Source organism: Lepidochelys kempii, chromosome 3 (assembly GCF_965140285.1).
Source record: "Lepidochelys kempii isolate rLepKem1 chromosome 3, rLepKem1.hap1, whole genome shotgun sequence".
NCBI lineage: Eukaryota > Metazoa > Chordata > Testudines > Cheloniidae > Lepidochelys > Lepidochelys kempii.
Window position 1 is genome coordinate 134,511,664 of NC_136382.1, and position 24,660 is coordinate 134,536,323.

At 42.6% G+C, this 24,660-nt stretch overlaps 1 protein-coding gene and 1 pseudogene across 4 annotated transcripts in view; both read left to right on the forward strand.

Moving 5' to 3' along the window:
- SLC35F3 (solute carrier family 35 member F3) overlaps positions 1-24,660 on the forward strand; it is a 292,694-nt gene that overhangs the window by 101,556 nt on the left and 166,478 nt on the right. The gene's annotated exons all lie outside the window — the stretch shown is intronic.
- LOC140908213 (rRNA methyltransferase 2, mitochondrial pseudogene) lies at positions 338-1,037 on the forward strand (annotated as a pseudogene).

Here is a 24,660-nt window from a genome sequence, read left to right on the forward strand (position 1 = left end):
AAAAAAGATGCACAGACAGAAATAGTTATTCTATTCAGCACAATTCTTTTCTCAGCCATTTAAAGAAATCATAATCTAACACATACCTAGCTAGATTACTTACTAAAAGTTCTAAGACTCCATTCCTGGTCTATCCCCGGCCAAGACGACTACAGACAGACACAGACCCTTTGTTTCTCTCCCTCCTCCCAGCTTTTGAAAGTATCTTGTCTCCTCATTGGTCATTTTGGTCAGGTGCCAGCGAGGTTACCTTTAGCTTCTTAACCCTTTACAGGTGAGAGGAGCTTTCCCCTGGCCAGGAGGGATTTCAAAGGGGTTTACCCTTCCCTTTATATTTATGACAACTACGCTTCAGTGTCCAAGGTTCTGCACTGCAGCATGGTGTCTGAAGAGCAAAACTGGGGCAGAGCATTGCTGGCTGGAGTGGCACTTGAAGGAGCCATTTGTGAAGGCAACAGAATTATTGTTACCAGAGCACCTTCAAACTGCTGGAGATAGAAGACAAGCATCAGGTTCTTGGTCCAGGACTCTCTGTGATTGACTATGGGGCAGCTCCTGGTGCTTGGAGTCAGGTTGCTGTACAGAGGCCCAATGCCTTGGGCCCTGATCCTAATGACCCAATTGGTTTTGTATTTGGAACTGACCTTCGTACTTCCCTCTGGAAGGAGCAGTCTTCCTGTCTAATGCTGACATTGTAGATTCAAGCATACTTAAGAAAATTCAGGAGCTGCTTCCTGCAGAGAAGGTGGGTGTTATCTGAGTGACATGGCACCTAATCCCACAGGGGGTCCAAGAACAAGATAATCAGAAGTAGATGACCTTATGTTTGTCCCTTTGGATCTCTCCCAAAGCCTCTTGTAGCCAGAGGAGACCATCCTCTGAGTAATCCGGGATGGACAGGAAGCCTGTATCCTCCAAAACAGACTGAGCATTTCCAGGATGTGACAACAATAAAACCTCAGTCCAGCAGGAAAGAATCTTCAGAGTCCTGTTACCTGGAAAAACTGCACAGAAAGGGAGTAAAACATAAACACTGAGGGTTATGTCTGCCCTACTCATACGGGTGGTCAGTGTCTGACTGGATACCTGCATTTGGGGTGCATTTAAAAAAATCTGAGTAGTGAGATTCTGAAATTGAATTGTTTTATTTTTAAACCCAATGTGGGAATATCTGTCATAATTTACATATCATCATAGGTGTGCATCATGCTTATAGATACAAAATAAGACAAGGTTGTCACTCCACTGAGTATATAATATAATTATAGAAGTAAAGACATCCACTTAACTCCCACCTGAGGAAAAAGCTTTTGGGAATGGAATGCTATGAAAGCTGGCCTGTACGAGACAGAGCAATGGAAACAAAAATAAAATAACCTTTTTTTAAAAGTTTGCAAGGAAGTACAGTACTAGAACTGGCTGGGAATTTTTTAACTATTTTTTGTAGGTAACTGCCGATTTCTTAAAACTGAAACTTTGTGGGAAAGGCTCAGTTTTGACTAATTTCATGATTTTAGAAAAAAAGTTTTGAAATTGTCAAAACATCCTGTTTTGACATTTTCTAACTGAAAAAGGTTCTGTTTGGGGGATCCAAACAAGTTTTTCATTTAAAAAAATAAGTGAATTTATAGTAAAACTAATAAAAATAGTTAACATTTAAATGAAACCTTTCGGATTTATTGGAAATAAATATTTCCATTGGCCCAATGAGGATTTTTTTTCAGATTTTCCATTCACAGAGATTGTAAAGATTTCAAATTTTTGCTCTGGTTAGGGAGGGAAACTTCTGTTTAAAATCTTGAAAATTCTCACAGGACAGGAAACACGTTTCTCGCCCAGTTCTAGTATACAGCACGTGTATCTGAATTATGGCATCGAACAAAGGGCTGATTTTGAAGGTTACTGAGCAGCGTTAACTCTCATTGTCTTCAGTCAGGCTCCAGTGAGAGTTGAGGGTTCCTAGGGTATGTCTACACTTCAGGCTGGGGTGTGATTCCCAGCTCAAGGAGAAATGCCTATGCAAGCTCTCATAGAGCCAGCACACCAAAAATAGAATATAGCTGTGGCAGCAGAAGGCTCTTATAACCCGAGTAGGTACCTAGGGTCTTAGATGGGATCAACCTCAAGGTGGCTCACCCCTCCTGCCCCTCTCGCTGCATGTGATACCTGCGTTAGCTCTGATTGAGCTACATCTCCTTGATCTGGCATTTACACCTCCAGCTCCAAATGGAGACACACCTTCAGTGTCTAGCAGGAGGTGCTCAGCAGCTCACAGGATTGGGCTCCAAGCTCTTTAGGCTCCTAAAGACACAGATAAGCACTTAGCCCTGGTCTACACTAGGAGTTTAGGGCGAATTTAGCAGTGTTAAATTGATATAAACCTGCACCCGTCCACACGATGAAGCCCTTTTTTTCGACTTAAAGGGCTCTTAAAATCGATTTCCTTACTCCACCCCCGGCAAGGGGATTAGCGCTGAAATCGGCCTTGCTGGATCGAATTTGGGGTACTGTGGACGCAATTAGATGGTATTGGCCTCTGGGAGCTATCCCAGAGTGCTCCATTGTGACCACTCTGGACAGCACTCTCAACTCAGATGCACTGGCCAGGTAGACAGGAAAAGGCCCGCGAAGTTTTGAATTTCAATTTCCTGTTTGGCCAGCGTGGCAAGCTGCAGGTGACCATGCAGAGCTCATCAGCAGAGATAGTCATGATCAGCATGATAGAGTCCCAGAATCGCAAAAGAGCTCCAACATGGACTGAACGGGAGGTACGGGATCTGATCACTGTATGGGGAGAGGAATCCATGCTATCAGAACTCCGTCCCAGTTTTCAAAATGCCAAAACATTTGTCAAAATCTCCCAGGGCATGAAGGACAGAGGCCATAACAGGGACCCGAAGCAGTGCCGCATGAAACTTAAGGAGCTGAGGCAAGCCTACCAGAAAACCAGAGAGGCAAACGGCCGCTCCGGGTCAGAGCCCAAAACATGCCACATCTATGATGAGCTGCATGCCATTTTAGGGGGTTCAGCCACCACTACCCCAGCTGTGTTGTTTGACTACTTCAATGGAGATGGAGGCAACACGGAAGCAGGTTTTGGGGATGAGGAAGACGATGATGATGAGGTTGTAGATAGCTCACAGCAAGCAAGCGGAGAAACCGGTTTTCCCGACAGCCAGGAACTGTTTCTCACCCTGGACCTGGAGCCAGTACCCCCCGAACATACCCAAGGCTGCCTCCTGGACCCGGCAGGCGGAGAAGGAACCTCCGGTGAGTGTACCTTTTAAAATACTATACATGGTTTAAAAGCAAGCATGTGTAATGATTAATTTTCCCTGGCATTCGCGGCTCTCCTGGATGTACTCCCAAAGCCTTTGCAAAAGGTTTCTGGGGAGGGCAGCCTTATTGCGTCCTCCATGGTAGGACACTTTACCACTCCAGGCCAGTAGCATGTACTCGGGAATCATTGTAGAACAAAGCATTGCAGTGTATGTTTGCTGGCGTTCAAACAACATCCGTTCTTTATCTCTCTGTGTTATCCTCAGGAGAGTGATATCATTCATGGTCACCTGGTTGAAATAGGGTGTTTTTCTTCAGGGGACATTCAGAGGTGCCTGTTCCTGCTGGTCTGTTTGCCTGTGGCCGAACAGAAATGTTCCCCGCTGTTAGCCACGGGGAGAGAGGAAGGGGGAGGGGTTAGCCACGCGGTGGGGGGAGGCAAAATGCAACCTTGGAACGAAAGCACATGTGCTATGTATGTAATGTTAACAGCAAGGTTTACCATGAAAGAGTGTACCCATTGTTCCATAAAATGTGTCTTTTTGAATACCACTGTCCCTTTTTTTTTCTCCACCAGCTGCATGTGTTTCAAGGATCACAGGATCTTCTCCTTCCCAGAGGGTAGTGAAGATTAGAAAGAGAAAAAAACGCACTCGTGATGAAATGTTCTCTGAGCTCATGCTGTCTGCCCACACTGACAGAGCACAGACGAATGCGTGGAGGCAGACAATGTCAGAGTGCAGGAAAGCACAAAATGACCGGGAGGAGAGGTGGCGGGTTGAAGAGAGTAAGTGGTGGGCTGAAGACAGGGCTGAAGCTGAAAGGTGGCAGCAGCGTGATGACAGGAGGCAGGATTCAATGCTGAGGCTGCTGGAGGATCAAACCAATATGCTCCAGTGTATGGTTGAGCTGCAGCAAAGGCAGCTGGAGCACAGACTGCTGCTACAGCCCTTGTGTAACCAACCGCCCTCCTCCCCAAGTTCCATAGCCTCCTCACCCAGATGCCCAAGAATGCGGTGCGGGGGCCTCTGGCCACCCAGCCACTCCACCACAGAGGATTGCCCAAAAAACAGAAGACTGGCATTCAATAAGTTTTAAAGTGCTGTGTGGCCTTGTCCTTCCCTCCTCCACCATCCCTCCCAGTGCTTCTCTCCTCCACCACCCCTCCTGGGCTATCTTGGCAGTTATCTCCCTATTTGTGTGATGAATTAATAAAGAATGCATGAATGTGAAGCAACAATGACTTTATTGCTTCTGCAAGCGGTGATCGAAGGGAGGAGGGGAGTGTGGTTAGCTTACAGGGAAGTAGAGTGAACCAAGGGGCGGGGGGTTTCATCAAGGAGAAACAAACAGAACTTTCACATTGTAGCCTTGCCAGTAATGAAACTGGTTTTCAAAGCTTCTCTGATGCGCACCGCACCCTCCTGTGCTCTTCTAACCACCCTGGTGTCTGCCTGTGCGAAACCAGCAGCCAGGCGATTTGCCTCAACCTCCCACCCCGCCATAAACGTCTCCCCCTTACTTTCACAGATATTGTGGAGCACACAGCAAGCAGTAATAACAGTGGGAATATTGGTTTTGCTGAGGTCTAACCAAGTCAGTAAACTGCGCCAGCGCGCTTTTAAACGTCCAAATGCACATTCTACCATCATTCTGCACTTGCTCAGCCTGTAGTTGAACAGCTTCTGACTACTGTCCAGGCTGCCTGTGTACGGCTTCATGAGCCAAGGCATTAAGGGGTAGGCTGGGTCCCCAAGGATAACTATAGGCATTTCAACATCCCCAACGGTTATTTTCTGGTCTGGGAATAAAGTCCCTTCCTGCAGCTTTTGAAACAGACCAGAGTTCCTGAAGATGCGAGCGTCATGTACCTTTCCCGGCCATCCCACGTTGATGTTGGTGAAACATCCCTTGTGTTCCACCAGTGCTTGCAGCACTATTGAAAAGTACCCCTTGCAGTTTATGTATTCGCCAGCTTGGTGCTCCGGCGCCAAGATAGGGATATGGGTTCCGTCTATGGCCCCACCACAGTTAGGGAATCCCATTGCAGCAAAGCCATCCACTATAACCTGCACATTTCCCAGGGTCACTACCCTTGATATAAGCAAATCTTTGATTCCATGGGCTACTTGCATCCCAGCAGCCCCCACAGTAGATTTACCCACTCCAAATTGTTTCCCAACTGACCGGTAGCTGTCTGGCATTGCAAGCTTCCACAGGGCTATTGCCACTCGCTTCTCAACTGTGAGGGCTGCTCTCATCTTGGTATTCATGCGCTTCAGGGCAGGGGAAAGCAATTCACAAAGTTCCATGAAAGTGCCCTTATGCATGCGAAAGTTTCGCAGCCACTGGGAATCGTCCCAGACCTGCAACACTGTGGGGTCCCACCAGTCTGTGCTTGTTTCCCAGGCCCAGAATTGGCATTCCACGGCATGAACCTGCCCCATTAGCACCATGATGCCCACATTGGCAGGGCCCATGCTTTGAGAGAAGTCTGTGTCCATGTCCTCATCACTCACGTCACTGCGCTGACGTCGCCTCCTCGCCGGGTATGGCTCTGCCAGGTTCTGGTGCTGCATAGGCTGCTGGATAATGCGTGTGGTGTTTAATGTGCTCCTAATTGCCAAAGTTATCTGAGTGGGCTCCATGCTTGCCATGGTATGGCGTCCGCACAAAAAAAAGGCACGGAACGATTGTCTGCCGTTGCTCTGACGGAGGGAGGGGTGACTGACGACATGGCTTACAGGGTTGGCTTACAGAGAATTAAAATCAACAAAGAGGGTGGCTTTACATCAAGGAGTATTTCAGGCAGGACTGGAGGGAGGGAGGGGGGAGCAAATGAGTACAAAACAAATCTGGTCTATTTCTTGTTTTGATCCACTCCATCTATCTTTTACATCTTTGGCTGGCAGCAGATGGTGCAGAAGGACTGCAAGCCATCCACATCTCTTGGCTGCTCGGCAGAAGATGGTACAATAGGACTGCTAGCCATCCTCATCTCCTGCCTGCCCGGCAGAAGATGGTGCAGAAGGACTGCAAGCCATCCACATCTCCTGCCTGCCCGGCAGAAGATGGTGCAGAAGGACTGCAAGCCATCCACATCTCCTGCCTGCTCGGCAGAAGATGGTGCAGAAGGACTGTAAGCCATCCACATCTCCTGCCTGCTCGGCAGAAGATGGTGCAGAAGGACTGCAAGCCATCTACATCTCCTGCCTGCTCGGCAGAAGATGGTGCAATAGGACTGCTAGGCATCCACATCTCCTGCCTGCTCACCATAAGATGGTACAATAGGACTGCCTGCAGGACTAAAGAGAATGACCTGGTCGGGTCACTCCTAATTTAGTCCCTGCACCCATATCTGCCCAGGCGCTCCTGACCAATCTTACCGAGGCGGCCAGGAGCACCTCAGACATGATGAGGATGGTTTTCAGGCCTATTGTACCGTCTGCTGCCACAAGGCAATGGGTTGCTGCTGCTGTGTAGCAATGCAGTACCACATCTGCCAGCACGCAGGAGACATACGGTGACAGTGAGCTGAGCGGGCTCCATGCTTGCCGTGGTATGGCGTCTGCACAGGTAACTCATGAAAAAAGGCGCGAAACGATTGTCTGCCGTTGCTTTCACAGAGGGAGGGAGGGAAGGAGGGCCTGATGATTTGTACCCAGAACCACCCACGACAATGTTTTTTGCCCCATCAGGCATTGGGATCTCAACCCAGAATTCCAATGGGCAGCAGAGACTGCGGGAACTGTGGGATAGCTACCCACAGTGCAACACTCCGGAAGTTGATGCTAGCCTCGGTACTGTGGAATCACTCCACCAAGTTAATGCACTTAATGCACTTAAAGCATTTTGTGTGGAGACACACACAAATCGACTATCTAAAAGCGATTTCTAAAAAACCAACTTCTATAAATTCGACCTAATTTCAGAGTGTAGACATATCCTTAATGGGGTTTTCAAAAGCATCTAGGTGCCTACCTCCTAAAAACCTTTAAAAATCAGTCCCCAGGTACCTAAAATGACCAGAAGTTGACATGTGCTGGTAAGAATGGAAAGAGTTTTACTCTAACTGGATATGAATTTTGGTGTGATCTGAAGCTGAGGGATTTTATTTCTAAACTAATTTTTAAGGGCAGAGGTAAGAAAACCAAAAACGGACTCTGCATGCCTTATTCTGTTTTATTTTACTATTTTAAGATATGGAGAGGTGAAGCCTAGAGGAATTTATGAATATTTATTAAAATATGTAACCAGGATATCTCCAGTGAGATGAATCATCTGATGGTATCCAGAGGTGACAGTCCTTTTAACAACATAATGGTCAGAATTCAGTAAAAATATGTATTTATTTCAATTGTATTGCTTGCTTACTCTGCCAATTCAGAATATATTTTCATTATTCACTGTTTCACATTGTTTATGAATGTCTAATTTTCCTAGCAGTCACAGTAATTGTCAAGCTAATTTAACATGTCCTGTATGCTAATTGCCTCAAAACATTAATTTTCAATGGTTTTGGAGACATAATATTACAAAGCAGTTATAGCTAAACATTCCAGATGGCATCTATTCCAGTCTGTAGTCATTGTTTTCTGTCTTACAAGGAGACATGCAATTATTAGGTAATAAGAAGAGAGTGATTATATTTTTAATTTAGTTTTTTTTAAATCCCAGATAAATTACCTGCTTATAGAATAACTTGAAAAGATTCTGCAGCAATGGTAATCAATTAAATAGTGGAACAACAACAAAAATTCTTGTTAGATATGAACAGGTGAAATTCACCTGCATAATCAAAGGGCCAGCAGAAGAGTTAACAAATATTTAAGTCCCCCTTAAACCTTGGTACTTAACTGGTGCATAGATGTGGTGCTGGTTCTCTGCACTGGGGAGACTTTCACCTGAAAAACCCTAAGTTAACGAAAATATAAAACTCAACTATGAAATAGTGAAATCAAAAATATAGATGGTTTGCTAGTGATGATTTAATTTCTCTCCACACCTTCCAGAGCTGGAACAATACTGTGCAGAAAGAATGTCGTAAGAGCAAAGAATCTCTTTAAAGAAATAGAAGACATTGCCAATTTAGTCCAGCAGTTTGGGGACCAGTATACATAGCATACATAGCATACTCATGCTCAGTAAAGTAACCCCTTCATGCTCACTTAATTCAGGAGCAAATATAACATTCCCTTGCAATACCAGACACTTATTTCAACTGCCACCCTGGATAAATAACAAGTTGTGTGTGTCTGGAACAGCTCTTCCTAATGGTGTGGAGGAAGGGTCTATAAAAGGATGATAGAAGTATTTCAAAGAGAGTGAGAGGTTTGGAAAAACAGATAGACAGAGCTTAAGAGATATGGGAGAAGCCAGTCTAAAATTTCTCTTAGAATATGATTCATTTGTCTACAATAGCTATCTGTCTGTCTCTGTTTGTCAGGCTCACTACTGTGGCATTCATCCAAGAATCTCAAAGTGAAAACTTTCATTGAACACTGTACCAGATAGCTTAACTGTGGAAACTCTGAGCATGAGTGATGAATGCTGTGGAAAAATATGCTGTGATCATGTAATTAAAGGCAGTATCATAATGCATATGCACAAGGGAGGCAAATTAAGGTTGCAATTTTGGTATTAATCAGCTTTTGAGTGCTTGACTTTGCAACCTTAATGTTCTTTTGACATAGGGAGCTTTTTTGGATGTCAGATTTATATAGCACCTTACTTTTCCCAGTGTGGAAAGGCAGCCTTTGGAATGTAACGACTCTGTTTAACGGCACACAGCAACACTAGATAATATTATAATACAGAAAGTTCAGACGAATACTGTGTTTACTTGAAACTACAGGGCAAATTTTGTTAGGCAGAATGTAATTACTGACATTGAAATTTGGCCAGGAAGCTATTTAAAATATTTATCATTCATTTAGTTCTGGAATAAATGTAGGTCAGGAAATGGCTAAATAAAAACCTTTTGGGAGGGGAACAGAATAAGAAGAGTAGAGTGTGCACACCAGCATTTCTCCTATGCACCAAGGAAGGATTCACTAAGGATTTGATCCAATGCTCACTGAAATCAATTAAAATCCTTCCAGTTCTGATGTCCACAATTCAAGAAGGATGCTGATAAATTGCAAAAAGAAAAGGAGTACTTGTGGCACCTTAGAGACTAACCAATTTATTTGAGCATGAGCTTTCGTGAGCTACAGCTCACTTCATCGGATGCATACCGTGGAAACTGCAGAAGACATTATATACACACAGAGACCATGAAACAAATACCTCCTCCCACCCCACTGTCCTGCTGGTAATAGCTTATCTAAAGTGACCATCAAGTTGGGCCATTTCCAGCACAAATCCAGGTTTTCTCACCCTCCGCCCCCCTCCCCCCACACAAATTCACTCTCCTGCTGGTAATAGCCCATCCAAAGTGACCACTCTCTTCACAATGTGTATGATAATCAAGGTGGGCCATTTCCTGCACAAATCCAGGTTCTCTCACTCCCTCACCCCCCTCCAAAAACCACACACACAAACTCACTCTCCTGCTGGTAATAGCTTATCCAAAGTGACCACACTCTTCACAATGTGTATGATAATCAAGGTGGGCCATTTCCTGCACTAATCCAGGTTACCAGCAGGACAGTGGGGTGGGAGGAGGTATTGTTTCGTGGTCTCTGTGTGTATATAATGTCTTCTGCAGTTTCCACGGTATGCATCCGATGAAGTGAGCTGTAGCTCACGAAAGCTCAGGCTCAAATAAATTGGTTAGTCTCTAAAGTGCCACAAGTACTCCTTTTCTTTTTGCGAATACAGACTAACACGGCTGTTACTCTGAAACCTGTTGATAAATTGGAGTGGATTAAAAGAAGAGCAATGAGAATGATTAAAGGATTAGAAAACATGCCTTATAATGCTAGACGCAAGGAGCTCAATCTATTTATTTTAACAAAGAGAATGTTAAGGAATGAGTTGATTAAAAGTACTAAAAGTACCCATGTGGGGAACAAATATTTAATAATGGGATCTTCAATGTAATAGAGAAAGGTGCAACATGATCCAAAGTCTGGAAGTTGAAGATGGACAAATTCAGGCTGGAAAGAAGACATTTTTAACCACGAGGGTAAATAACCAGTGGAGCAATTTTCCAAGGGTTGTTGTGAATTCTCCATTGCTGGCAATTAAATCAAGATTGGATGTTTTCTAAAATATATATGCTCTAGGAAGTATTTTGAAGGGGAAGCTCTGTGGCCTGTTATACAGACTAGATGATCACAATGGTCCCTTCTGGCCTTGGGATTCATGAATCTAGGATCCTGTAGTAGACCCTTATTTTCTGTGAATTTTTTATTTTGAAGCACCCCACATATTATGATACATAATGTATGTTGTAGAGAGTGTAAAACTGTTCTGTCACAGACTTGATTCTTAGTCTCACCCTCAGGTGTTTTCATATATTTTAATGCTTATTTGAAATTCTTGTAAATGACTGCATAGGTGATGGAGGGAGAGGGCCTCTGTCTGGAAGGCTGTTGTTGATACTGTAGAACAGACTTGTGGCCAGGTCCTCAGCTTGTGTGAATTGGTGTAGTTCCACTGGGTTCTGTGGAACTCGGTTGATTTCCCCCAGTTGAGGAAGTTACCTACAGTCTCTGGTGGATTATCTCCTCAAAGGTTTTTTCGTGTTTATCTAGTTTTTTGCCTTTCTGTAGTCTTATGCCTTCCTGTATTTTTACATGTTCTTTTGCTGTTGCTTGATATTTCTTTCATTATATTGAGCACTGCATTTCTCACTACTTTACTATTCTGAATTATACAGCATTTAAACTACAAAATTATGGTCCTTGCCCCAAAATGCTTACAATCTAAGTAATTTTAATTAAATTTAAATATGAAAGAAAAATGCTAAATGCCGATGTCCTAGCAGAAAGACATTTTTGCTTTGCTCATGGAAAGTTAAGAATAGGTTTTTTAATGGGCTGATTTGAGCTGAATTGAAAAAAAGATTCACATCCCAGAAATAGTCATTTAAATTTGAGTGCATATAATTATGGTGTATTATTTGAGAAATGCTATATGATCAGGGCATAAATCAGCCACTAACTGACAAGAGTTAGAAAGGAACTTCCCATGGGGTGCAGAAGCAGCATAGCTAGCAGTCAAAATTTGGGTTGGCCCCAACTCATGATGGACGGGCAATCACATTAGCTGGAGTCACTGTTTTTTGAGATACCCCAGGAAGACAAGGACACCTGCAGACACATGCAGGCTCTGTCGTCCTCAGAGGGACAGTCCCACTGGCCCCATGCGGAGCTGCCCCAGCATGGAGGATTTATTCAGTGGTCAGTATGCCTATTCAGGCAGCCACATGCTCCAGGCAGGCACCGAGAGGCCCTATGGGGCAAGGACAGGGATCCGGGACCTCTTGCAGTACAGTCTGTGAGATGCAGTGGCTGCTCCCCACCCAGCCCGTGCCACCCTCAATGTGCTCCTGGTTTTCCAGCGCAAGGCAAAATGACTTTGCAGGTTTCCCAGCCCTGCCCCAGCATGGATCCTCTCAGCGCCCAGCTGCCTGCACCCTGTGGTGCCTGGCTACACCTGGGCAGGAGCCACCACTCACCTGCCAGTGCCACGTAGGCTTGGAGGTAGCAGCACTGCTCACACTCTGGCTCAGGTCACAGCAGGAGCAGCCAGGCTCAGGCAGGGGCACGTAATGGTGTGGCTCCATGCACTGTGGAGTGGTTGGACTCAACACAGCAGCTCAGGAACTTCTGGGAATGTGGTAGCAGCTCTCAGTCCCCACAGCTGGCATGGCCCGGCAACCCCCACCCCAACTCCTGCTGACACACAGCAGGGGTGGGGCTGCATCAGTACAGGCACCTTGGAGCTCTGGGGCATGCGCTCTGCACCAGTTCCTGCCCTAGTGCCCCTTCCTTCATATGCCACAAGCCCACAGGGCCTGGTGGGAGCCAAGTTCTCTTCCAGAGCCTCAGAGGGATGTCAGTGGAGGAAGTGGCTCCTCCCAGGAGGAATCAGTAACCACAATGGTGATAGCAGTACAGGTTCACACAGGCTCAGATTTGGGAGGACCTGGGTGCTAATTGTGTGGGCTGTGGACCTACCTGTGGCTTTGCCCCAGTGTGCAGGCTATTCCACAACTGTCCATTATACACCTTGTTGGGCCTTCCTATGAAACTACTTGTACTTATCACTATCAGAGACAGGACACTGGACTAGATGGACCTCTGGTTGGATCCATTATAGCAGTTACTGTGTTCTTAAGTGGGAGCCACACAGCCAGGGAGCAAAGGGGAGGTGCCGGAGTTCCAAAGGCATTCTCCCACATTGGCTCTTGCCTCCTGTTAGGGGGCTTATTCCTTCACCCACTTACTTCCCTGGTCCTTCTCGCGTGAACAGAGAGCAACAATACCCAAACTCCAAAGGTGCAAACAATTTGATGTTTATTGGAGTGAACTTCCAGCAAGCATGATTCCAGTTTCCTTCCTTAGTATCCTCCTTCCCAGCTCTGACACCACAGAGCCTTACACCTGTGTCCCTGTTCCCATTCCTGCCCTTAGCAAAACATGATTCCAATTTCCTTACCCCCATTCCCTGTTCCCATTTCCCCCTTTGGCAAAACATGATTGCAATTTCCTTACCCCCATTCCCTGTTCCCATCTCCCCCACCCACACACCCACACCCACTCCCACCCATTCACTCCCTGATTGACTGCAGACTATATAGTAAAACTTGAGTTCGGCTTAACTATACCTTAACCAATCATTTTCCTGAAATTTAAAAACCAATCCTAACATATTGTAACATGATTATGTAACCAATTATATCCCACCACCTTAATTAGTTTACACCCAGCAAAATTAATTATACAGCAGACAGAGATTATACAGACAAACAATAGCAAAGTGGGAACTATAATGACAAAACAATACAGAAGTGAGGATTTCACATCCCAGCTATTGATAAGTGAGTTCTTGCCAGACAGGATATTATCACACTAAGTTTCCTTTTACATTTTCTAGGTACTTCCCTTTCTCTGAAGGCGATAGGCACTATCAGGACAGGATTGTATTCCTAACAGCCCAATAGCACCTTCTTTCAATGTGACTAGTTTGGAATGTGAGGAGGTGACCGTTCACTTCCCAGCTTATGGCCGCCTCTGCTGCTTAGCCAAAGGCTTTAGCCTAAGAACAGGGTCTCAGACTGTCACAGTAAGAGAAGGACCTTACACCGGCAGACAGTGATTTTGATTCTTTCTTTTATATGTATAACTAGCCAAGTGATAAGAATACACCTAAATTCTTCGAGTACAGGCCTTTACCAACAGGCCTGAATATCTATATCTAGAGCCTTCTAATCTACAAAGTTTGGAATTGGAATCACGTTATTTTGCAATGGGCAGCTCTCCCTCTAACCTGCTATAGTGGGGTTATCTTTTCAGTCAACTGGCTTAGTGGTCAGCAGCTGCTGCCCCAGTCTCTCTCTTTGTCCAGTCCCCTGAACAGGGTTCAGCTGGGGTCAGCTTCCATGTCCATAAACCCCAGGTCTAGGTGTGGGGGAATCTGGGGTGGATAGAGGGACCCGGGCCCTCCCACTCCACCAGGCCCTAGCCCATGGTCCTGAAAGTATGACAGCTTGGGATGGCCTACGTTCAGCCCACCTCCTGCTAACCTTTTCAGGTCCACTTCCTAACTGCCTACTTTTGTACCAGATTTTATTGGAACATTGATCCATGAAACTGGCAACGCACATTTCAATTGTTGCTTTTGGGATGGATGCAATGTGACCATCATTATTGAAATTGACCCATAACCTGATGATCATTAATATCTGTTCAATTCTACCACTAAGGTCTTGTCTAGACTAGAAAAGAGGTCGAGGTTAGATCAGAGTGTGCTAGCTAACATCAACCTAACCATGATGTTTTCCCTAGCGCAGCTCTGGGTTAGCACCTTTACCTCAGTTCAGCTAGTTGCTAGGGTACATTTGGATGAGCTAAATTGAAGAAAAGGGTCTCAACTAAAGGCTTAGTTAACACACCCTGACCTAACCTCAACAGCTTTTCTAGAGTTCATAAATCCAAGAGACTACAAGGCACTTGGGGCACCAAATAAAAAAGAGAACAAAGATATGCTCTTGATCAGTGTTAATGGGGAAACCAGAAGCTGTAGTCACAAATCCTTGTCACAAAGGGTTTGATCACAAGATTCTACATCATAAGAGCAAGGATGAAACACAGCCCTGAAAGCTTCCCCAGCCAAAATCAGTGCTAACAGATGTCTGTTAGTACTGAATGACTTCAGCAGATGGAGTCTGGTGAAGGGCTGAGAGCAGTCAAGTGTTGGAAGGAATGTTGGATTTATTCAGCAATCCAAAGAAAAACTCCAGTTGATACAGTCAGAAGCGTTTTCAGTATCTGCAGTATCGCTTGCCTCAGAGTGCCTGCTGATATGTAAAAGTCTGTGACCACCAGGGAAGTGGAGTGCACAGATTTGTGTCTTTGTAGTGTCCTCACATTACATAATCATCTAATGACTCCAAGCACAAATGCCTTTTCCCTGAGACTTTCATTATACTTTGTTTTCCATAATGTTTGAAGGTATAGGTTCTCTCACACTAAGTTTTCTGAGGCACAGGTAGAACAATACCATGATTTCTGGTATTAACAACACATAGCTACTGTGTTTTTAGTGGGTAAGTGATAAACTATTTTTAGGACTTTGCCTTTCCTTCTCTCTTTCCACTCTTGTTAACTAAAACAGGCATTGTGGAAAAAGAAAGAAGAGAGCAATGGTACTCCTGTGGTTTTAGCAGCTGGAGTGCTACCTATGCTTTTTGAGTAGTCATTTTAAATCTCAGTATCCTGTAGGCTCCTTTCCAAGTTATTTACTGTGATCCGCAGAACACAAGGTCCAGGTGGATTGTGAATTAGCAACTCTTAACAAGTCTGTTGAGGAGCTTTACAAGAATGATCTATCTTTTTCTCCATTGTTCATCTTCTGTGTGTGTCGCATTCAGCATCTTGTTATTTTGTTTCCTTAGTTCAAGCCTGTGTGTTTTATTGTTGTTCTGTTCTTGCTCCTGTAAGACATCAAAATTTGTGTATCCTATTTTTCCCCTGTACTGGTATTTCTACTCATCCGTTCTGTCATTTTCTGTTCATATTGTGGTCATATAATCAATGATTATTAGCAAAATGATCCCATCAATTTACAGATTTCTGATTTCCATACAATCGTGTGCTTCCTCATTATGAATCTCTGACCTCAAGCCTTTTAGATTTTTTGGTCACTTGTATTTGTTACACTTTTGTAATCTGTTTAACTTTAAAATCGGAAAACGTGCATAGTTTCTCAATAGATTTAAAACCTGTTCTGTGTAAATCACGTCCCAGACTTTTTAGACATTCTCAGAAAAATGGAAGCCAGACAATTCTGTTAGTCCTGAAATGACATTTCCCCCAAAGTTTCAGTCCTGCTGTTTCGCTACTGAGTACTGCAACTGTCAAATTATAGGTCTGGAATGGTTTATTAATAGCATGAGATTATGTTACCATACTCTACCTACTGATTTGAGATATTTCATCTGACAGTGATGATAATAACTATGACATTTTGTTGCATTGTTTAAATATTTTCATGAATTTTGACCCAAAAATATATGGTTACTGCACTCTCACCTATCAAATCACATTGAGGTGGCTTTCGTTAGCTGAGAACGTTCTGATCATTATTCTTTAAATTCATTTGTCCAAGATTGTTTACTTTTGTGGTTCTTGTAGTTTTCCCCTCACTCTTTTCTCTCTATGTCCCCAGTTTTTAGGTCTGGGTCTTAAAACAGCCTTCTTCTGGAGTTGGAGATTAAGGCCACATGCAGGCTAAAAAACTTGGAGGTTTTGATACAGATCATTACAGCCAAGACATCCTTATTTTTTCCATAAAACAGATAATATACCCTATTCATCTTTTTGTCACTATGGACTTAAATAGCTCTTTCTCCCCCCCAGTATCTGAGCACATCCCAAATGGAAAAAACATAGCTACAAACAAAAGTCTCTCTCACTCCCGCTCCCTTCTCCACCTCTAGGAGAAGCATGTGCTGAACTGTGTATGTAAGTCAGTGGGGAGAGCTTATTGTAGAAAAGCTGAGTCAAAGAGATGAGGTTTGCATTAAATTATGAATACAATGAGGCCTGTGATCCATTCTTATTTCTTGCCTGGATTGAATTCCACAGTCTAGATCGGTCTCCCAGGAACGTTCTATCCTCTGCACTCACAAATCTTTCCCTTTGGTTGCCGGAGTGCAGGGTCTTGGGGAAGCGCTGATTTCACATGTTGTTAGGGCCAATCCTATAGAGTGTTTTGAATATTAAAACAAAGACCTGGAACTAGACTCTATTCAGAGGAGAGGCTGAGCAGAGTACTAGAATGATGTGCTCTTGTCAACCTCCGCTATCTAGCCTAGTACTTGTGTGGTCTCCATTCCCCTAGCATCTGAGCACCTCACAATCTTTAGGCTATTTATGCTCCTCATATCCATGTGAGGTAGGGCAATACTGTTATCCCCATTTTACACATGGGAAACTGAGGCACAGAGAGACTAAGTAATATGCCTAAAGTCACACAGGAAGTTTGTGGCAGAGCAAGGAACTGAACCCAGATCTCCCAAGTCTGAGACTAGCACCCTAATCACTAGACAATCCTTCCTTGTATGCTGCTAACACATGGGCTGTTGCATTCTGAACCGGGTTTTTTAGGGTGGATAGTTTTGTTCCTAGCTATAGGCCCTGGAAAGCACTTAAGCACGTCAGTGGGACCTAAGCACATGCCTATGTGTTGTCCTGAAGAGGGATGCTTTCCTAAATCAAGGCTATGATGTGTTGCAGTAATCAAGCCTGGAGTCATGAATGCATGGATGCATATTTCCAGATCTCTTCCAAGTAAGACAATCCTGAAACACTGGGGACAAAGAGAGGACAGGAAGAGAAAAATGTTATTGGAATCAAATACATAGTTTCCTAACAGAAAAATACTCAGCAGAAATTGATAATTCTTATTGTCATTTTTATGCTGTAACAACTGACGGGTAAAATTTTCAAAAGTGCCTAATTGACTTAGGTGCCTAAGTGCTATTGAAAGTTGTAATAGTGGGCACTCACCTCTTGAGCACCTTCTAGCAGCTGGATGTGATACTCACCTGTGGCACCACCTACAGGCTGCCAGTCAACCTTAGAGGATCTTCCATGGCTTAGCCCTCTGGCCAAGTTACAAAGTCCGAATGAACACCTTCCAGGGTAGGGAAGAGTCCAATAAATGAACTGTCCCATTGCCCTTGGTAGCATCTTCTGCCTTTGCTCTGGGTCCTTTAAATACAGCCCTTTGTTCAGGCTCTGAAATAGGCCCTGTCACCCTCCTGGGGTTTATGCCACTGTAGATGGTAGTGGAACCCTGGCCCGCCAGCCATGTCAGGTTCCAACCCAGGGACCCTATAAACAGCAGCTATGCACTGCTCAATTTAAGTTCAGGGTTTCTTCTACCTGGGCCTCTTCCTACCCGGCCTCTCTTAGCTTTGTCCTTATTTAAGGGTTAAAGTTCTTAGGTCCTCTCTCTCCCTGCAAACCTAGTTTAAGCAAATGCAGCCATAAATAAACTCTAGTTATCTCTCAAGGCCCTCTAGCCAGAGAAGAGCACCCTTCCCTGCCCCTCTGGTCCCAGCCAAGAACTGACCTGTAGCTCCTTTTATCTGAGCCTGCTGGTCTCTGATTCGTTGCTTCTGTGAGACCTCTCTAGGCAGGCCTGGAGAACTCACCAATACTGCTTCTTTCCTGGGGCAACGTGTGGTAGGACTGTGGGGCCTCCTGTAGGGAGCCACAAAGGCCAGGTACACCCTGTCACAAAAGTTAATGGAACTTAGGCTCTTAAGTCACTTGGGTAAAATGTTCAAAAGCCCCTAAATTCCTGTTTGGCTGGTACAGTCTTCTGTGTATCACCTACATCTTATGCAAATGCACCAAGTACTGCAGTTATTACATTAAGGTAGGCCTCGACTTTATGACGTTCGACTTACGACGATTCTGAATTGACACCCTGATTCAACTTATGACAATTGATTTAGACTTTATAATGCTCGGTCCCGCAATGGAGTGTATTGTGGTTCCAAGTTACAACTTTTCGACTTACAATGCAATTTTCAGGAACCAGTGGTGTCATAAGTCTGAGGACTGCCTGTACTGTGAACACACTATAACTCCTTATCCTACTTCTTCTGCACTGGTGTCTCCACCAGCTTGTGACACATTGATTTTTCAGATAGTATTGTCTCCTTTTTGGTTGTTTAGCGGGAGCCTGAAACTGCACCTGAGTGTTTGATCGATCTGAGTTCAAGTTCTCGTCCTGTTTGCTCCCTTCATTCACCTAATCAGTCAAGTAATTATTCCTAGACTCTGCACTACTGGTGGCAGCCTGGCCTTTTTGTTTTATGCTGACAAATCAAGAAAAATATTGATAGAACTTTGGCTTAGCAAGTCCTGTTCTGGATCTCATAAGCACACACAATGTAATCCTCCACATAGCCATGATTATTTCATTTACTATTTTTTACCATAATCCTGCAGCATTTTGTGATCTCTTCATGAATCATGTAACATAGTATAAATAGAACTTGGTATTATGGTATAAAACATTAGGAACAGAGTTACCCTGTTATGCAAGGGAGAGCATAACACTGATTGGGTTCGTGCCTAGTCCACTGTAGTGGGAGGATCGTCTTAGGCAAAGGACTATCCTGAAAGGAGTACTTAGCTCACATAGGGCCTGATCCTGTCAGGTGATGAGTATCCTCAACTCTCACTAAGATCAATGGGAGTTGAAGATGTTCAGTACCTTGCAGAATCAGGCCCATACTAATGAATTGAAGTTGTTGACACCTTAAAATACTATAGACTACATGTTATGTTTAGTTTATTGAATCCGAGTCATTTTACTGACTTATTTTTCTTTGAAAAATAATGGCCTACCCTTGTGTCCAAAGCAGTGTGAATGCTGTCGGTGTGTGTTTGGGATCAAGAACCTGTGAGTTAGATTTTTTTTTTTACTTGTAATGGCCTGATTTTCAGAAATTTGGAGTACCCACAACTCCATTTGAAATCAGTCGGAGTTGAAGGTGCTCAGCACCTCTGAAAATCAAGTCTAATTAGGTCCTGGAAAGTAGAAATAGCTATGTATTCTTATTGTTTCTCATACTGCACCATTCCAAACTATTTACATAGATATTAACTCGGCCTCTCAATATCCCTGGGAACTACTGTATGTAAAATGAATATTTTAATAACATTTTATAGATGGGTAAACTGAGGCACATAGTGAGTCAGTAACTTCCAAAGTGATATATCAAATGAGTGGCAGGACCAGGAATGGAACATAGTTAGATGTGCTGTTCCAGTGGTGTTGTGTAAGTTCCTGGAAAGCACAGAGTAGGAGTTACTTCTGTAAGTACCCATCATTACAGGTAAATTGGATATTTTTGTTACTTCCACCTCTAATAGTATGTAGACTATGGAGTGATACATCACACGTGTATAATAACTTCATCCAGACCAAAGAACAAAGCAAAGATGACTGATACAAAAGCAAATAACATGTTATAGTAGTATAGAATTCTGTATGTAAACATAGGTTACAAGTAATGATTTCAAAAGAAACTTCCTTTCTGAAGACTCTCAATGTATGTATTTTAAAAAAGACCCGAAGAATAGCAGATTATTTCAGTTACAACCTATCTTTGATATTATTTAGCTATTTTAAGGCAGATAACTACCAAATAATTTCCCCCTCTGAATGTTGTACTTCGAAACAGTCAAAAATAAAATGAATAGGGCTATCAATGTCTATTTCAGGAAGAGGTCTGGGGAATTTATTTACTTATTGAGATGCTAATTAGCCTCTATTGAATAATGCTTCATGCTTACAGTGTAATTAGCAGTATTTCTAAATCTCCAACAATAACATATTTGTCACAATTAAATTCATTTCCAGAGTGGCAGTACAGTGGCATGTATTCATTCTATAACAGTTAAAAATGCTCTGAAAAGCACCATGTGCATCTAAAGGGACTGTATGGAAATGCTATTAATAATACATTAAAATTACTCTTTCCCTTAATTTGGAGCATGTTTTTGGCATTTCGTTGCTTCAATTAATTTAAAATTATGTTAGGAATGTTTTTTCTCATCTATTTCTTAATATAAACTGAAGACTTAAGCCCTATTTTTTAATAATCTTTCTTTCTAAAATGTATAGTCCTCAATCCTCAGGTCCACCCGAACTGTGGTCAACACAGGATCCAAGTGGGGTGGGGATTAGTGGAAAATGTGGCTGTGTGGCAAGTTAGAGCAGCCACTGTGTGGCAAGTTAGAGCAGCCACTAACTTCCAACTTGTGCTGGCTATTGATAGCCCATAAGAAGCTGTTACAGAACTGAGGAATAACTGGAACACAGAAGCTCTTTAGACATTATCTAGTAATGTGGTAACATTTTAACTAGAGCTGGTTGAAAATTTTCCAATGAAACAGTGTTCCATCAGAAAATGCTGATTCAACAAAATCAGAATGTTTCATTGAAACAAATTTATTTATCCAGAATGTTCATGGGAAATTATTGGAACATTTTGTTTTGATAAGATCAAAATATTTATTTTTGACTTTATAGTTTTGACTTATGTTATATGTATTTATAATACAAAAGTCAAAACATTTATCCTAACCCAATAGGACTCTTTCATCCACACCCTAAAAAACATGCACTGGCTTCCAAATCCAGTTGAGGGTTGCCCTTCTTGTTTTCAAAATGTTTGATGTACTGGCTTCTTTGAGCTCATAGTCACCTGCTCCAGCATTCATTCATTCTTAGTACTTGGCTTCTTCTTCATTCTTTCCCTGAAGCTCGCTACAGTCCATGTTTCATCATTCTCTTGTGTTGTCCCATTTCATGTGATGTGCCATCCCAAATTTAGCTCTGAATTAATTATCTTCCAGCATCAAAAAATTTTCCATTCCAAGCTTCTCCTTGTTTCCCAGGCTGACACCAGTGCATAAATCAGCAGATTTAATAAATGATGTAGAGAAACACAAAAATAGCAAGGGCTTTTAATGATCATTTTGGGGGCTGGAGGATCCCACGGGAGAGAAAATAGCATCTGAGGCCATTTTATGATATACCATGAGTTTTAGGCCCTGTTTAGTCGCATGGCTTTCTGGTTAAAGGACGGAGAGAGCTGGCAAAGATGTCCCATCCTACTGCTGCCCCTCTTGCCCATAACCCCACACACAGACTTGCACTCAAATGAACTTTCGTGTCTTGGTAAATCAGTATGAATAGGTCAGCAAGGTGAAATCAAGTTTTTTCCCACAACCTTCCACTGAACATTTATTGTGAGAAGACTCGTAGCATAACGTGTCTGCCAGAAAAGCAGCCCTTCTGTCTTTCAGGGTTCAGCTCAACAGTTTATGGAAAGGCAAAGTAAATCTTATTTTGTGGTCACTATGAAACACTTATCACTTTAGATAAGCTATTACCAGCAGGACAGTGGGGTGGGAGGAGGTATTGTTTCATGATTTCTGTGTGTATATAAAGTCTGCTGCAGTTTCCACGGTAAACATCTGATGAAGTGAGCTGTAGCTCACGAAAGCTCATGCTCAAATAAATTGGTTAGTCTCTAAGGTGCCACAAGTACTCCTTTTCTTTTTGCGAATACAGACTAACACGGCTGTTCCTCTGAAACCTATGAAACATGATAGATAGATAAATAAGCTAAACTGTGGAACTGTAAAGATTAGATGGGCAAATAAGTCTGCTTATAGTGCATTCACACTCATGGAGCATGCAGAGGATAAAGCAAGATGTGATCTATGCATACTTGCATCCAGAATAGCTATTAATGGAATTGACAGTTCAAAGAAGAGTTGCATTTGAAAAATGGCCAGGACAAAAATAACCTGTGGAGATAAAAGACGCATTTACCTCTCTTTATAGGGCTGACAGCATTCCCTTTTTTAATCTTTCATGAATGAATTATGCATGTTTTTATGCCTTCCTTATGCATTAGACCTTACTGCACATGACCTGAGAGGGCTTGTTTTTTCTGTAATAGCCCAAAGCCCTTGTCGGTACTGTAATTAAGGACATCCTGATTGCTGAAAAAAGAATGTAAGGCAACTAATAATATTATAACTTTGGCAATGGAGTACTAATTTTGAATCATATATTTTAAATAATGATATGAAAACCCATCTTTTTTAAAGACACAGATAAGTTTTTTTTAATGATAAACATTCATAGTAACATTGGATTGGTGGAATTCAATGAGTCGTGGGCATGGAGCAAACTCATTTTTCTAAAGCTCATGGACAGTTTAGTTTTGTAAGCCAATTATTTTGAATGGATTTCAATTTGACTTAGGCTAAACATCATCATGGATCTAAAAAAAAAACCCACTAGGAGCACAAGAAAACTTGGTTTTTAAGACTAAAGTGAAGTACCAATGGAAAACTAGAATACGTAGAAGAAGTTTTGTCAAAATCTACTACTTAGCACAGATTCAGGTAGGCAAGTCCTCTCTTGTAGTTCTTTGTTGTGACAGAGGTTGCTGCTGAAAGGAAAAAAGACTAAGCATAAATCACTCATAAGGATTAGACCTAAGTAGATACACTTGATTTCTAGATCACAGAGAAAAGTAGAGTGTTCAGATTTAGAGTATCCATATTAGAGTTCTTAAAGTATCATTGAATTCAAAAGGGTTGTAAATGAGTTTGAATACCAGAAAATCCAAACCATTATTGTTTTGTTTATAGTAAATGTAAATTATAGTCTAAATTTTCCAACTGGTCAATAAAATTGTAGCTCTGAAGTTCACATCTGGACTTACAAATTGTGTCTACAAAGGTGTACTTATTCATACAATTACCCATTTTGTATGTTCAAATGAGGTATTTGCAGCTATAATTTAGGGTGACTGGGTTTTAATATTTGACCTTTCATAGGTTTGTACAAATTGGGTTCCTGTAAAATCAAAATGTATTTGTCTGAATCACCGAAACAGCGTATTGGCAGGGCAAATGCTATGGAGTATTGCAAATCTGGCGGGCTAAAAGATTAATCAGATGCAGTCACTGCTTGAACTGTACCTCTGTTAAGGTCATTTAGACATTTCTTTAAGGATCTCAATTAGGAGAACAAACTGTGAGATTCCATAGAGCACTAATGAAGTTCCAGTCAATGTCCAATCAGGAAATCAACAAACATTAGTATCTGAAATTATAATGGAATTCAGGGAGAATTACATATGTACATATGGATAATAAAGCTCTCTCTTTCAGCACATGGCTACTTTTTGTTATTAGCAACAAAAAAGTAATAATTCTACAAAAATATTTCTGTACTGTTCTGTCAAAATGTAGTAAAGTGGGATGACGAGAGCTACATTTAGTCTTATAAGATCCTTGTTGGTCACCATATCTAATAGAACAAACCCTGGACATCATGGGCAGGAAACAAAGATCACAACAATTGCAGGGTCCACACAATGCAACCAAATGACCTGCAATAATGGAGGAAGTGGTTGTAGCATTAATATTTTGTATGACATTAATTTAGCAGTAAAGCTCAGTGTTTTCTCTGCATAGATACGGTCAGGCCCCAATTAGGTTAAATGAGATGATAGGTAATGCTTTCCAGGTGAAACATTTCTCCTTATGGTGGCTTCAGGACTTTCATTCATTAAAGGGCATGTCTCTGCCCAGTCTTGATAGCTGCCTTATAAAAGGTGATACACATATCTCTGGTTGGGGGATGGGAATAGTTCTGCTCAAAGTAAAGAGTCTATGTAAGCATTAAAGAGCAAAGAAGAAAAAGAAGCTACCTCTTATTCTTCCGGGCCCAGATCCTCAAAGCTGCCTAGAGGCTTATCTCCCATTGATTTCAATGGGAGCTAGGTGCCTAAATACCTTTGAGGTTAGTGGGCCCTCATGAATTCTGTTAGGCAAGCCAGTTTTCTCTCCAGGCTATCTCTGGTAGACTCCGTCATCTACCACAGCTGAAGGAAGTTTAGCCGATTAATCATATCTGATGGCTCAGTTTTGTCTAGCAGGCCATGGTGATGCTTTATTTAAGACTATAAAATGTTTAAACTTTAAGACTCTGTGCGAGGGTAACCCTTTCCTACACACCTCTCTTTATATTTTTCCAAAGGCCAAAGCTGTCTTACATTGTGATATAATGATGGTAAGCACAAAACAAATCCCTCCCCCAGTAGCATTTTCTTGGTGACTGGTTGGTTCCTATTGGCTCTCTTCAGTGTAAAGT